The sequence below is a fragment of the Budorcas taxicolor genome, chromosome 11 (genome assembly GCF_023091745.1).
Source record: "Budorcas taxicolor isolate Tak-1 chromosome 11, Takin1.1, whole genome shotgun sequence".
NCBI classification, from domain to species: domain Eukaryota; kingdom Metazoa; phylum Chordata; class Mammalia; order Artiodactyla; family Bovidae; genus Budorcas; species Budorcas taxicolor.
This window is the reverse complement of record NC_068920.1, coordinates 1,844,887-1,858,610: the sequence shown is the minus strand read 5'-3', so window position 1 is coordinate 1,858,610 and position 13,724 is coordinate 1,844,887.

Here is a 13,724-nt window from a genome sequence, read left to right as displayed (position 1 = left end):
AAGCGTGACCGTACTGCTGCAGCTCGGGAGAAAAGCGCACGTGCATGCCCCCACTCGAGACGATGCCTGACTCCCCTGGGGAGACTCAGAAGCACCCCAAGATCCGTGGCAACACTAGAGAGGAATTCTCAGGTTCCGGCCCCGACTCCACACAAGGTCTTAGGCCCCGGCTTGGACGGGATAGGAATCCCGAGAGGGCCCCTAGCAACTCGCATGGGGACTGGCACTTCCTGAGGCCACCAGAGGGGTCCCTGAGGTCCCCGTCGTAACTCGAGGAGACCTTCCGCAACTCGTGAAAATCCAGTAGGTTCTCCCCTCCAGGCGAGATGAGGCCCATTTCTGCAGAGACTTCTCGGGGCTAATCACACCTCATCTCTGGAACGTCGAAAGGGTCCTTCCCACCCTTGGTGCAACTCAAGAAGTTCCCCGACATATCCGTCTCCACTCGAGAGGAAACACGAGAGTCCCGCCCACATCCAGAGGAGCCCCGTTACCGCCTCGTAGCTCGAGGTGAGGGATCCTTTCCCTGCTTCGTCGGGAAAGAATTCCCGGCGTTCCCGTCGCATCTCAAGAGGAGGCCCTCTCAACAGGAACGGCGAGAGGAACTCCAGGGTCGTGCCACCATTCCAGGAGTCCCCGAGATGTCTCAGTCCATTCCAGAGGAACCTCTTTTCCCTTCACCGGCTCGTCTTTCACGCCGAGGATCGACTCACACCAAGGTGGAACTTGGCACAGCCCTGTGGGAAAGCCTCGTTGGAAAGCCTCCAGGGAAAGCCTCGAGGGAAAGCCACAGATCCCTTGATGCAAGTGATAGGAAGCGTGACCGTACTGCTGCAGCTCGGGAGGAAAGCGCACGTGCATGCCCCCACTCGAGACGATGCCTGACTCCCCTGGGGAGACTCAGAAGCACCCCAAGATCCGTGGCAACACTAGAGAGGAAATCTCAGGTTCCGGCCCCGACTCCACACAAGGTCTTAGGCCCCGGCTTGGACGGGATAGGAATCCCGAGAGGGCCCCTAGCAACTCGCATGGGGTCTGGCCTTTACTGAGGCCACCAGAGCGGGTCCCTGAGGTCCCCGTCGTAACTCGAGAAGACCTGCGACAACTCGAGTAAATCCAGGAGGTTCTCCCCTCCATGAGAGATGAGACCCATTTCCGCTGAGGCGTCTCGAGGCTGATCACACCTCACCTCTGGAACTTCGAAAGGGTCCTTCACTCCCTTGGTGCAAATCAAGAAGTTCCCTGAGATACCCGTCTCCACTCGAGAGGAAACACGAGGGTACCGCCCACATCCAGAGGAGCCCCGTTTCCGCCTCGTAGCTCGAGATGAGGGATCCTTTGCCTGCTTCGTCGGGAAAGAGTTCCCGGCGTTCCCGTCGCAGCTCAAGAGGAGGCCTCTCAACAGGAATGGCGAGAGGAACTCCAGGGTGGTGCCACCATTCCAAGAGTTCCCCAGATGTCTCAGTCCATTGCAGAGGAACCTCTTTTCCCTTCGCCGGCTCGTCTTTCACGCCGAGGATCTACTCACACCAAGGTGGCACTTGGCACAGCCCTGTGGGAAAGCCTCGTGGGAAAGCTTCGAGAGAAAGCCTCGAGGGAAAGCCAAAGATCCCTTTATCCACCGGACAGGTAGCGTGACACTACTGCTGCAGCTCGGGAGGAAAGCACACGTGCATGCCCCCACTCGAGACGAGTCCTTACTCTCCTGGGGAGACTCAGAAGCACCCCAAAATCCATGGCAACACTGGAGAGGAATGCTCAGGTTCCGGCCCCGACTCCACACAAGGTCTTAGGCCCCGGCATGGACGGGAGAGGAATCCCGAGATGGCCCCTAGCAACTCGCATGGGGACTGGCCCTTCCTGAGGCCACCAGAGGGGTCCCTGAGGTCCCCGTCGTAACTCGAGAAGACCTGCCGCAACTCGAGAAAATCCAGTAGGTTCTCCCCTCCAGGCGAGATGAGGCCCATTTCTGCAGAGACTTCTCGGGGCTAATCACACCTCACCTCTGGAACGTCGAAAGGGTCCTTCCCACCCTTGGTGCAACTCAAGAAGTTCCCCGACATACCCGTCTCCACTCGAGAGGAAACACGAGGGTCCCGCCCACATGCAGAGGAGCCCCGTTTCCCCCTCGTAGCTCGAGGTGAGGGATCCTTTCCCTGCTTCGTCGGGAAAGAATTCCCGGCGTTCCCGTCGCATCTCAAGAGGAGGCCCTCTCAACAGGAACGGCGAGAGGAACTCCAGGGTCGTGCCACCATTCCAAGACTCCCCCAGATGTCTCAGTCCATTCCAGAGGAACCTCTTTTCCTTTCACCGGCTCGTCTTTCACGCCGAGGATCGACTCACACCAAGGTGGCACTTTGCACAGCCCTGTGGGAAAGCCTCATGGGAAAGCCTCGAGGGAAAGCCTCGAGGGAAAGACCCAGATCCCTTGATCCACGTGACAGAAAGCGTGACCCTACTGCTGCAGCTCGGGAGGAAAGCGCACGTGCATGCCCCCACTCGAGACGAGGCCTGACTCCCCTGGGGAGACTCAGAGGCACCCCAAGATCCTTGTCAACACTGGAGAGGAATGCTCAGGTTCAGGCCCCGACTCCACACAAGGTCTTAGGCCCCGGCATCGATGGGAGAGGAATCCTGAGATGGCCCCTATCAACTCGCATGTGGTCTGGCCCTTCCTGAGGCCACCAGAGCGGGTCCCTGAGGTCCCCGTCGTAACTCGAAACTCGAGAATATCCAGGAGGTTCTCCCCTGCAGACGAGATGAGGCCCATTTCCGCAGGGGCTTCTCGGGGCTAATCACACCTCACCTCTGGAACGTCGAAAGGGTCCTTCCCACCCTTGGGGCAACTCAAGAAGTTCCCCGACATACCTTTCTCTACTCGAGAGGAAACACGAGGGTCCCGCCCACATTCAGAGGAGCCCCATTTCCGCCTCGTAGCTCGAGGTGAGGGATCCTTTCCCTGCTTCGTCGGGAAAGAATTCCCGCCGTTACCGTCGCATCTCAAGAGGAGGCCCTCTCAAGATTAACGGCGAGAGGAACTCCAGGGTCGTGCCACCATTCCAAGAGTCCCCCAGATGTCTCAGTCCATTCCAGAGGAACCTCTTTTCCCTTCACCGGCTCGTCTTTCACGCCGAGGATCGACTCACACCAAGGTGGCACTTGGCACAGCCCTTTGGGAAAGCCTCGAGGGAAAGCCACAGATCCCTTGATCCACGTGACAGGAAGCGTGACCCTACTGCTGCAGCTCGGGAGGGAAGCGCACGTGCATGCCCCCGATCAAGACGAGGCCTGACTCCCCTGGGGAGACTCAGAGGCACACCAAAATCAATGTCAACATTGGAGAGGAATCCTCAGGTTCCGGCCCCGACTCCACACAAGGTCTTAGGCCCCGGCATCGACGGGAGAGGAATCCCGAGATGGCCCGTATCAACTCACATGGGGTCTGGCCCTTACTGAGGCCACGAGCGGGTCCCTGAGGTCCCCGTCGTAACTCGAGAAGACCTGCCGCAACTCGAGAATATCCAGGAGGTTCTCCCCTGCAGGCGAGATGAGGCCCATTTCCGCAGAGGCTTCTCGGGGCTAATCACACCTCACCTCTGGAACGTCGAAAGGGTCCTTCCCACCCTTGGGGCAACTCAAGAAGTTCCCCGACATACCTTTCTCTACTCGAGAGGAAACACGAGGGTCCCGCCCACATCCAGAGGAGCCCCGTTTCGGCCTCGTAGCTCGAGGTGAGGGATCCTTTCCTTGCTTCGTCGGGAAAGAATTCCCGGCGTTCCCGTCGCATCTCAAGAGGAGGCCCTCTCAAGATTAACGGCGAGAGGAACTCCAGGGTCGTGCCACCATTCCAAGAGTCCCCCAGATGTCTCAGCCCATTCCAGAGGAACCTCTTTTCCCTTCACCGGCTCGTCATTCACGCCGAGGATCGACTCACACCAAGGTGGCACTTGGCACAGCCCTGTGGGAGAGCCTCGTGGGAAAGCCTCGAGGGAAAGCCTCGAGGGAAAGCCACAGACTCCTTGATCCACGTGACAGGAAGCGTGACCCTACTGCTGCAGCTCGGGAGGGAAGCGCACGTGCATGCCCCCACTCGAGACGAGGCCTGACTCCCCTGGGGAGACTCAGAGGCACCCCAAGATCCATGTCAACACTGGAGAGGAATCCTCAGGTTCCGGCCCCGACTCCACACAAGGTCTTAGGCCCCGGCATCGACGGGAGAGGAATCCCGAGATGGCCCCTAGCAACTCACATGGGGACTGGCCCTTTCTGAGGCCACCAGAGCGTGTTCCTGAGGTCCCCGTCGTACCTCGAGAAGACCTGCCGCAACTCGAGAATATCCAGGAGGTTCTCCCCTGCAGGCGAGATGAGGCCCATTTCCGCAGAGGATTCTCGGGGCTAATCACACCTCACCTGTGGAACGTCGAAAGGGTCCTTCCCACCCTTGGTGCAACTCAAGAAGTTCCCCGACATACCCGTCTCCACTCGAGAGGAAACACGAGGGTCCCGCCCACATCCAGAGTAGCTCCGTTTCCGCCTCGTAGCTCGAGGTGAGGGATCCTTTCCCTGCATCGTCGGGAAAGAATTCCCGGCGTTCCCGTCGCATCTGAAGAGGAGGCCGTCTCAACAGGAACGGCGAGAGGAACTCCAGGGTCGTGCCACCATTCCAAGAGTCCCCCAGATGTCTCAGTCCATTCCAGAGGAACCTCTTTTCCCTTCACCGGCTCGTCTTTCACGCCGAGGATCGACTCACACCAAGGTGGCACTTGGCACAGCCCTGTGGGAAAGCCTCGTGGGAAAGCCTCGAGGGAAAGCCTCGAGGGAAAGCCACAGATCCCTTGATCCACGTGACAGGAAGCATGACACTACTGCTGGAGCTCGGGAGGAAAGGGCACGTGCATGTCCCCACACGAGACGAGGCCTGACTCCCCTGGGGAGACTCAGAGGCACCCCAAAATCCATGTCAACACTGGAGAGGAATCCTCAGGTTCCGTCCCCGACTCCACACAAGGTCTTAGGCCCCGGCATCGACGGGAGAGGAATCCCGAGATGGCCGCTAGCAACTCGCATGGGGACTGGCCCTTCCTGAGGCCACCAGAGCGGGTCCCTGAGGTCCCCGTCGTAACTCGAGAAGACCTGCCTCAAATCGAGAATATCCAGGAGGTTCTCCCCTGCAGGCGAGATGAGGCCCATTTCCGCAGAGGCTTCTCGGGGCTAATCACACCTCACCTCTGGAACGTCGAAAGGGTCCTTCCCACCCTTGGTGCAACTCAAGAAGTTCCCCGACATACCCGTCTCCACTCGAGAGGAAACACGAGGGTCCCGCCCACATCCAGAGGAGCCCCGTTTCCGCCTCGTAGCTCGAGGTGAGGGATCCTTTCCCTGCTTCGTCGGGAAAGAATTCCCGGCCTTCCCGTCGCATCTCAAGAGGAGGCCCTCTCAACAGGAACGGCGAGAGGAACTCCAGGGTCGTGCCACCATTCCAAGAGGCCCCCAGATGTCTCAGTCCATTCCAGAGGAACCTCTTTTCCCTTCACCGGCTCGTCATTCACGCCGAGGATCGACTCACAACAAGGTGGCACTTGGCACAGCCCTGTGGGAAAGCCTCGAGGGAAAGCCTCGAGGGAAAGCCTCGAGGGAAAGCCACAGATCCCTTGATCCACGTGACAGGAAGCGTGACCCTACTGCTGCAGCTCGGGAGGGAAGCGCACGTGCATGCCCCCACTCGAGACGAGGCCTGACTCCCCTGGGGAGACTCAGAGGCACCCCAATATCCTTGTCAACACTGGAGAGGAATGCTCAGGTTCAGGCCCCGACTCCACACAAGGTCTTAGGCCCCGACATCGATGGGAGAGGAATCCCGAGATGGCCCCTAGCAACTCGCATGGGGTCTGGCCCTTCCTGAGGCCACCAGAGCGGGTCCCTGAGGTCCCCGTCATAACCCGAAACTCGAGAATATCCAGGAGGTTCTCCCCTGCAGGCGAGATGAGGCCCATTTCCGCAGGGGCTTCTCGGGGCTAATCACACCTCACCTCTGGAACGTCGAAAGGGTCCTTCCCACCCTTGGGGCAACTCAAGAAGTTCCCCGACATACCTTTCTCTACTCGAGAGGAAACACGAGGGTCCCGCCCACATCCAGAGGAGCCCCATTTCCGCCTCGTAGCTCGAGGTGAGGGATCCTTTCCCTGCTTCGTCGGGAAAGAATTCCCGGCGTTCCCGTCGCATCTCAAGAGGAGGCCCTCTCAAGATTAACGGCGAGAGGAACTCCAGGGTCGTGCCACCATTCCAAGAGTCCCCCAGATGTCTCAGTCCATTCCAGAGGAACCTCTTTTCCCTTCACCGGCTCGTCTTTCACGCCGAGGATCGACTCACACGAAGGTGGCACTTGGCACAGCCCTTTGAGAAAGCCTCGAGGGAAAGCCACAGATCCCTTGATCCACGTGACAGGAAGCGTGACCCTACTGCTGCAGCTCGGGAGGGAAGCGCACGTGCATGCCCCCGATCAAGACGAGGCCTGACTCCCCTGGGGAGACTCAGAGGCACACCAAAATCAATGTCAACATTGGAGAGGAATCCTCAGGTTCCGGCCCCGACTCCACACAAGGTCTTAGGCCCCGGCATCGACGGGAGAGGAATCCCGAGATGGCCCCTAGCAACTCGCATGGGGTCTGGCCCTTCCTGAGGCCACGAGCGGGTCGCTGAGGTCCCCGTCGTAACTCGGGAAGACCTGCCGCAACTCGAGAATATCCAGGAGGTTCTCCCCTGCAGGCGAGATGAGGCCCATTTCCGCAGAGGCTTCTCGGGGCTAATCACACCTCACCTCTGGAACGTCGAAAGGGTCCTTCCCACCCTTGGTGCAACTCAAGAAGTTCCCCGACATACCCGTGTCCACTCGAGAGGAAACAGGAGGGTCCCGCCCATATCCAGAGGAGCCCCGTTTCCGCCTCGTAGCTCGAGGTGAGGGATCCTTTCCCTACTTCGTCGGGAAAGAGTTCCCGGCGTTCCCGTCGCATCTCAAGAGGAGGCCCTCTCAACAGGAACGGCGAGAGGAACTCCAGGGTCGTGCCACCATTCCAAGAGTCCACCAGATGTCTCAGTCCATTCCAGAGGAAACTCTTTTCCCTTCACCGGCTCGTCTTTCACGCCGAGGATCGACTCACACAAATGGGGCACTTGGCACAGCCCGGTGGGAAAGCCTCGTGGGAAAGCCTCGAGGGAAAGCCTCGAGGGAAACCCTCGAGGGAAAGCCACAGATCCCTTGATCCACGTGACAGGAAGCGTGACCCTACTGCTGCAGGTCGGGAGGGAAGCGCACGTGCATGCCCCCACTCGAGACGAGGCCTGACTCCCCTGGGGAGCCTCAGAGGCACCCCAAGATCCATGTCAACACTGAAGAGGAATGCTCAGGTTTAGGCCCCCACTCTACACAAAGTCTTAGGCCCCGGCATCGACGGGAGAGGAATCCCGAGATGGCCCCTAGCAACTCGTATGGGGTCTGGCCCTTCCTGAGGCCACCAGAGCGGGTCCCGGAGGTCCCCGTCGTAACTCGAAACTCGAGAATATCCAGGAGGTTCTCCCCTGCAGGCGAGATGAGACCCATTTCCGCAGGGGCTTCTCGGGGCTAATCACACCTCACCTCTGGAACGTCGAAAGGGTCCTTCCCACCCTTGGGGCAACTCAAGAAGTTCCCCGACATACCTTTCTCTACTCGAGAGGAAACACGAGGGTCCCGCCCACATCCAGAGGAGCCCCATTTCCGCCTCATAGCTCGAGGTGAGGGATCCTTTCCCTGCTTCGTCGGGAAAGAATTCCCGGCGTTCCCCTCGCATCTCAAGAGGAGGCCCTCTCAAGATTAACGGCGAGAGGAACTCCAGGGTCGTGCCACCATTCCAAGAGTCCCCCAGATGTCTCAGTCCATTCCAGAGGAACCTCTTTTCCCTTCACCGGCTCGTCATTAACGCTGAGGATCGACTCACACCAAGGTGGCACTTGGCACAGCCCTGTGGGAAAGCCTCGTGGGAAAGCCTCGAGGGAAAGCCTCGAGGGAATGCCACAGATTCCTTGATCCACGTGACAGGAAGCGTGACCCTACTGCTGCAGCTCGGGAGGGAAGCGCACGTGCATGCCCCCACTCGAGACGAGGCCTGACTCCCCTGGGAAGACTCAGAGGCACCCCAAGATCCATGTCAACACTGGAGAGGAATCCTCAGGTTCCGGCCCCGACTCCACACAAGGTCTTAGGCCGCAGCATCAATGGGAGAGGAATCCCGAGATGGCCCCTAGCAACTCGCATGGGGACTGGCCCTTTCTGAGGCCAACAGAGCGTGTTCCTGAGGTCCCCGTCGTGCCTCGAGAAGACCTGCCGCAACTCGAGAATATCCAGGAGGTTCTCCCCTGCAGGCGAGATGAGGCCCATTTCCGCAGAGGCTTCTCGGGGCTAATCACACCTCACCTCTGGAACGTCGAAAGGGTCCTTCCCACCCTTGGTGCAACTCAAGAAGTTCCCCGACATACCCGTCTCCCCTCGAGAGGAAACACGAGGGTCCCGCCCACATCCAGAGGAGCTCCGTTTCCGCCTCGTAGCTCGAGGTGAGGGTTCCTTTCCCTACTTCGTCGGGAAAGAATTCCCGGCGTTCCCGTCGCATCTCAAGAGGAGGCCCTCTCAACAGGAACGGCGAGAGGAACTCCAGGGTCGTGCCACCATTCCAAGAGTCCCCCAGATGTCTCAGTCCATTCCAGAGGAACCTCTTTTCCCTTCACCGGCCCGTCTTTCACGCCGAGGGTCGACTCACACCAAGGTGACACTTGGCACAGCCCTGTGGGAAAGCCTCGTGGGAAAGCCTCGAGGGAAAGCCTCGAGGGAAAGCCACAGATCCCTTGATCCACGTGACAGGGAGCGTGACCCTACTGCTGCAGCTCGGGAGGAAAGCGCACGTGCATGCCCCCACTCGAGACGAGGCCTGACTCCCCTGGGGAGACTCAGAGGCACCCCAAGATCCATGTCAACACTGGAGAGGAATCCTCAGGTTCCGGCCCCGACTCCACACAAGGTCTTAGGCCCCGGCATCGACGGGAGAGGAATCCCGAGATGGCCCCTAGCAACTCGCATGGGGTCTGGCCCTTCCTGAGGCCACCAGAGCGGGTCCCTGAGGTCCCCGTCGTAACTCGAGAAAACCTGCCGCAACTCGAGAATATCCAGGAGGTTCTCCCCTGCAGGCGAGATGAGGCCCATTTCCGCAGAGGCTTCTCGTGGCTAATCACACCTCACCTCTGGAACGTCGAAAGGGTCCTTCCCACCCTTGGTGCAACTCAAGAAGTTCCGTGACATACCCTTCTCCACTCGAGAGGAAACACGGGGGTCCCGCCCACATCCAGAGGAGCCCCGTTTCCGCCTCGTAGCTCGAGGTGAGTGATCCTTTCCCTGCTTCGTCGGGAAAGAATTCCCGGCGTTCCCGTCGCATCTCAAGAGGAGGCCCTATCAACAGGAACGGCGAGAGGAACTCCAGGGTCGTGCCACCATTCCAAGAGTCCCCCAGATGTCTCAGTCCATTCCAGAGGAAACTCTTTTCCCTTCACCGGCTCGTCTTTCACGCCGAGGATCGACTCACACAAATGGAGCACTTGGCACAGCCCTGTGGGAAAGCCTCGTGGGAAAGCCTCGAGGGAAAGCCTCGAGGGAAAGCCACAGATCCCTTGATCCACGTGACAGGAAGCGTGACCCTACTGCTGCAGCTCGGGAGGGAAGCGCACGTGCATGCCCCCACTCGAGACGAGGCCTGACTCCCCTGGGGAGCCTCAGAGGCACCCCAAGATCCATGTCAACACTGGAGAGGAATGCTCAGGTTTAGGCCCCCACTCTACACAAAGTCTTAGGCCCCGGCATCGACGGGAGAGGAATCCCGAGATGGCCCCTAGCAACTCGTATGGGGTCTGGCCCTTCCTGAGGCCACCAGAGCGGGTCCCGGAGGTCCCCGTCGTAACTCGAAACTCGAGAATATCCAGGAGGTTCTCCCCTGCAGGCGAGATGAGGCCCATTTCCGCAGGGGCTTCTCGGGGTTAATCACACCTCACCTCTGGAACGTCGAAAGGGTCCTTCCCACCCTTGGGGCAACTCAAGAAGTTCCCCGACATACCTTTCTCTACTCGAGAGGAAACACGAGGGTCCCGCCCACATCCCGAGGAGCCCCATTTCCGCCTCGTAGCTCGAGGTGAGGGATCCTTTCCCTGCTTCGTCGGGAAAGAATTCCCGGCGTTCCCCTCGCATCTCAAGAGGAGGCCCTCTCAAGATTAACGGCGAGAGGAACTCCAGGGTCGTGCCACCATTCCAAGAGTCCCCCAGATGTCTCAGTCCATTCCAGAGGAACCTCTTTTCCCTTCACCGGCTCGTCTTTAACGCTGAGGATCGACTCACACCAAGGTGGCACTTGGCACAGCCCTGTGGGAAAGCCTCGTGGGAAAGCCTCGAGGGAAAGCCTCGAGGGAATGCCACAGATTCCTTGATCCACGTGACAGGAAGCGTGACCCTACTGCTGCAGCTCGGGAGGGAAGCGCACGTGCATGCCCCCACTCGAGACGAGGCCTGACTCCCCTGGGAAGACTCAGAGGCACCCCAAGATCCATGTCAACACTGGAGAGGAATCCTCAGGTTCCGGCCCCGACTCCACACAAGGTCTTAGGCCGCAGCATCAATGGGAGAGGAATCCCGAGATGGCCCCTAGCAACTCGCATGGGGACTGGCCCTTTCTGAGGCCAACAGAGCGTGTTCCTGAGGTCCCCGTCGTGCCTCAAGAAGACCTGCCGCAACTCGAGAATATCCAGGAGGTTCTCCCCTGCAGGCGAGATGAGGCCCATTTCCGCAGAGGCTTCTCGGGGCTAATCACACCTCACCTCTGGAACGTCGAAAGGGTCCTTCCCACCCTTGGTGCAACTCAAGAAGTTCCCCGACATACCCGTCTCCCCTCGAGAGGAAACACGAGGGTCCCGCCCACATCCAGAGGAGCTCCGTTTCCGCCTCGTAGCTCGAGGTGAGGGTTCCTTTCCCTGCTTCGTCGGGAAAGAATTCCCGGCGTTCCCCTCGCATCTCAAGAGGAGGCCCTCTCAACAGGAACGGCGAGAGGAACTCCAGGGTCGTGCCACCATTCCAAGAGTCCCCCAGATGTCTCAGTCCATTCCAGAGGAAACTCTTTTCCCTTCACCGGCTCGGCTTTCACGCCGAGGATCGACTCACACCAAGGTGGCACTTGGCACAGCCCTGTGGGAAAGTCCCGTGGGAAAGCCTCGAGGGAAAGCCACAGATCCCTTGATCCACGTGACAGGGAGTGTGACCCTACTGCTGCAGCTCGGGAGGGAAGCGCACGTGCATGCCCCCACTCGAGACGAGGCCTGACTCCCCTGGGGAGACTCAGAGGCACCCCAAGATCCATGTCAACACTGGAGAGGAATCCTCAGGTTCCGGCCCCGACTCCACACAAGGTCTTAGGCCCCGGCATCGACGGGAGAGGAATCCCGAGATGGCCCCTAGCAACTCGCATGGGGTCTGGCCCTTCCTGAGGCCACAAGAGCGGGTTCCTGAGGTCCCCGTCGTAACTCGAGAAGACCTGCCGCAACTCGAGAATATCCAGGAGGTTCTCCCCTGCAGGCGAGATGAGGCCCATTTCCGCAGGGGCTTCTCGGGGCTAATCACACCTCACCTCTGGAACGTCGAAAGGGTCCTTCCCACCCTTGGGGCATCTCAAGAAGTTCCCCGACATACCTTTCTCTACTCGAGAGGAAACACGAGGGTCCCGCCCACATCCAGAGGAGCCCCATTTCCGCCTCGTAGCTCGAGGTGAGGGATCCTTTCCCTGCTTCGTCGGGAAAGAATTCCCGGCGTTCCCGTCGCATCTCAAGAGGAGGCCCTCTCAAGATTAACGGCGAGAGGAACTCCAGGGTCGTGCCACCATTCCAAGAGTCCCCCAGATGTCTCAGTCCATTCCAGAGGAAACTCTTTTCCCTTCACCGGCTCGTCTTTCACGCCGAGGATCGACTCACACCAAGGTGGCACTTGGCACAGCCCTGTGGGAAAGCCTCGAGGGAAAGCCTCGAGGGAAAGCCTCGAGGGAAAGCCACAGATCCCTTGATCCACGTTACAGGAAGCGTGACTCTACTGCTGCAGCTCGGGAGGGAAGCGCACGTGCATGCTCCCAATCAAGACGAGGCCTGACTCCCCTGAGGAGGCTCAGAGGCACCCCAAAATCCATGTCAACACTGGAGAGGAATCCTCAGGTTCCGGCCCCGACTCCACACAAGGTCTTAGGCCCCGGCATCGACGGGAGAGGAATCCCGAGATGGCCCCTAGCAACTCGCATGGGGTCTGGCCCTTCCTGAGGCCACCAGAGCGTGTCCCTGAGGTCCCCGTCGTAACTCGAGAAGACCTGCCGCAACTCGAGAAAATCCAGGAGGTTCTCCCCTGCAGGCGAGAGGAGGCCCATTTCCGCAGAGGCTTCTCGGGGCTAATCACACCTCACCTCTGGAACGTCGAAAGGGTCCTTCACACCCTTGGTGCAACTCAAGAAGTTCCCCGACATACCCGTGTCCACTCGAGAGGAAACACGAGGGTCCCGCCCATATCCAGAGGAGCCCCGTTTCCGCCTCGTAGCTCGAGATGAGGGATCCTTTCCCTGCTTCGTCGGGAAAGAATTCCCGGCGTTCCCGTCGCATCTCAAAAGGAGGCCCTCTCAACAGGAACAGCGAGGGGAACTCCAGGGTCGTGCCACCATTCCAAGAGTCCACCAGATGTCTCAGTCCATTCCAGAAGAAACTCTTTTCCCTTCACCGGCTCGTCTTTCACGCCGAGAATCGACTCACACCAAGGTGGCACTTGGCACAGCCCTGTGGGAGAGCCTCGTGGGAAAGCCTCGAGGGAAAGCCTCGAGGGAAAGCCACAGATCCCTTGATCCACGTGACAGGAAGCGTGACCCTATTGCTGCAGCTCGGGAGGGAAGCGCACGTGCATGCCCCCAATCAAGACGAGGCCTGACTCCCCTGGGGAGACTCAGAGGCACCCCAAGATCCATGTCAACACTGGAGAGGAATGCTCAGGTTCAGGCCCCGACTCCACACAACGTCTTATGCCCCGGCATCGATGGGAGAGGAATCCCGAGATGGCCCCTAGCAACTCGCATGGGGTCTGGCCCTTCCTGAGGCCACCAGAGCGGGTCCCTGAGGTCCCCGTCATAACTCGTGAAGACCTGCCGCAACTCGAGAATATCCAGGAGGTTCTCCCCTGCAGGCGAGATGAGGCCCATTTCCGCAGGGGCTTCTCGGGGCTAATCACACCTCACCTCTGGAACTTCGAAAGGGTCCTTCACACCCTTGGTGCATCTCAAGAAGTTCCCTGACATACCCTTCTCCACTCGAGAGGAATCACGAGGGTCCCGCCCACATCCAGAGGAGCCCCGTTTCCGCCTCGTAGCTCGAAGTGAGGGATCCTTTCCCTGCTTCGTCGGGAAAGAATTCCCGGCGTTCCGGTCGCATCTCAGGAGGAGGCCCACTCAACAGGAACGGCGAGAGGAACTCCAGGGTCGTGCCACCATTCCAAGAGTCCCCCAGATGTCTCAGTCCATTCCAGAGGAACCTCTTTTCCCTTCACTGGCTCGTCTTTCACGCCGAGGATCGACTCACACCAAGGTGGCACTTGGAACAGCCCTGTGGGAAAGCCTCGTGGGAAAGCCTCGAGGGAAAGCCTC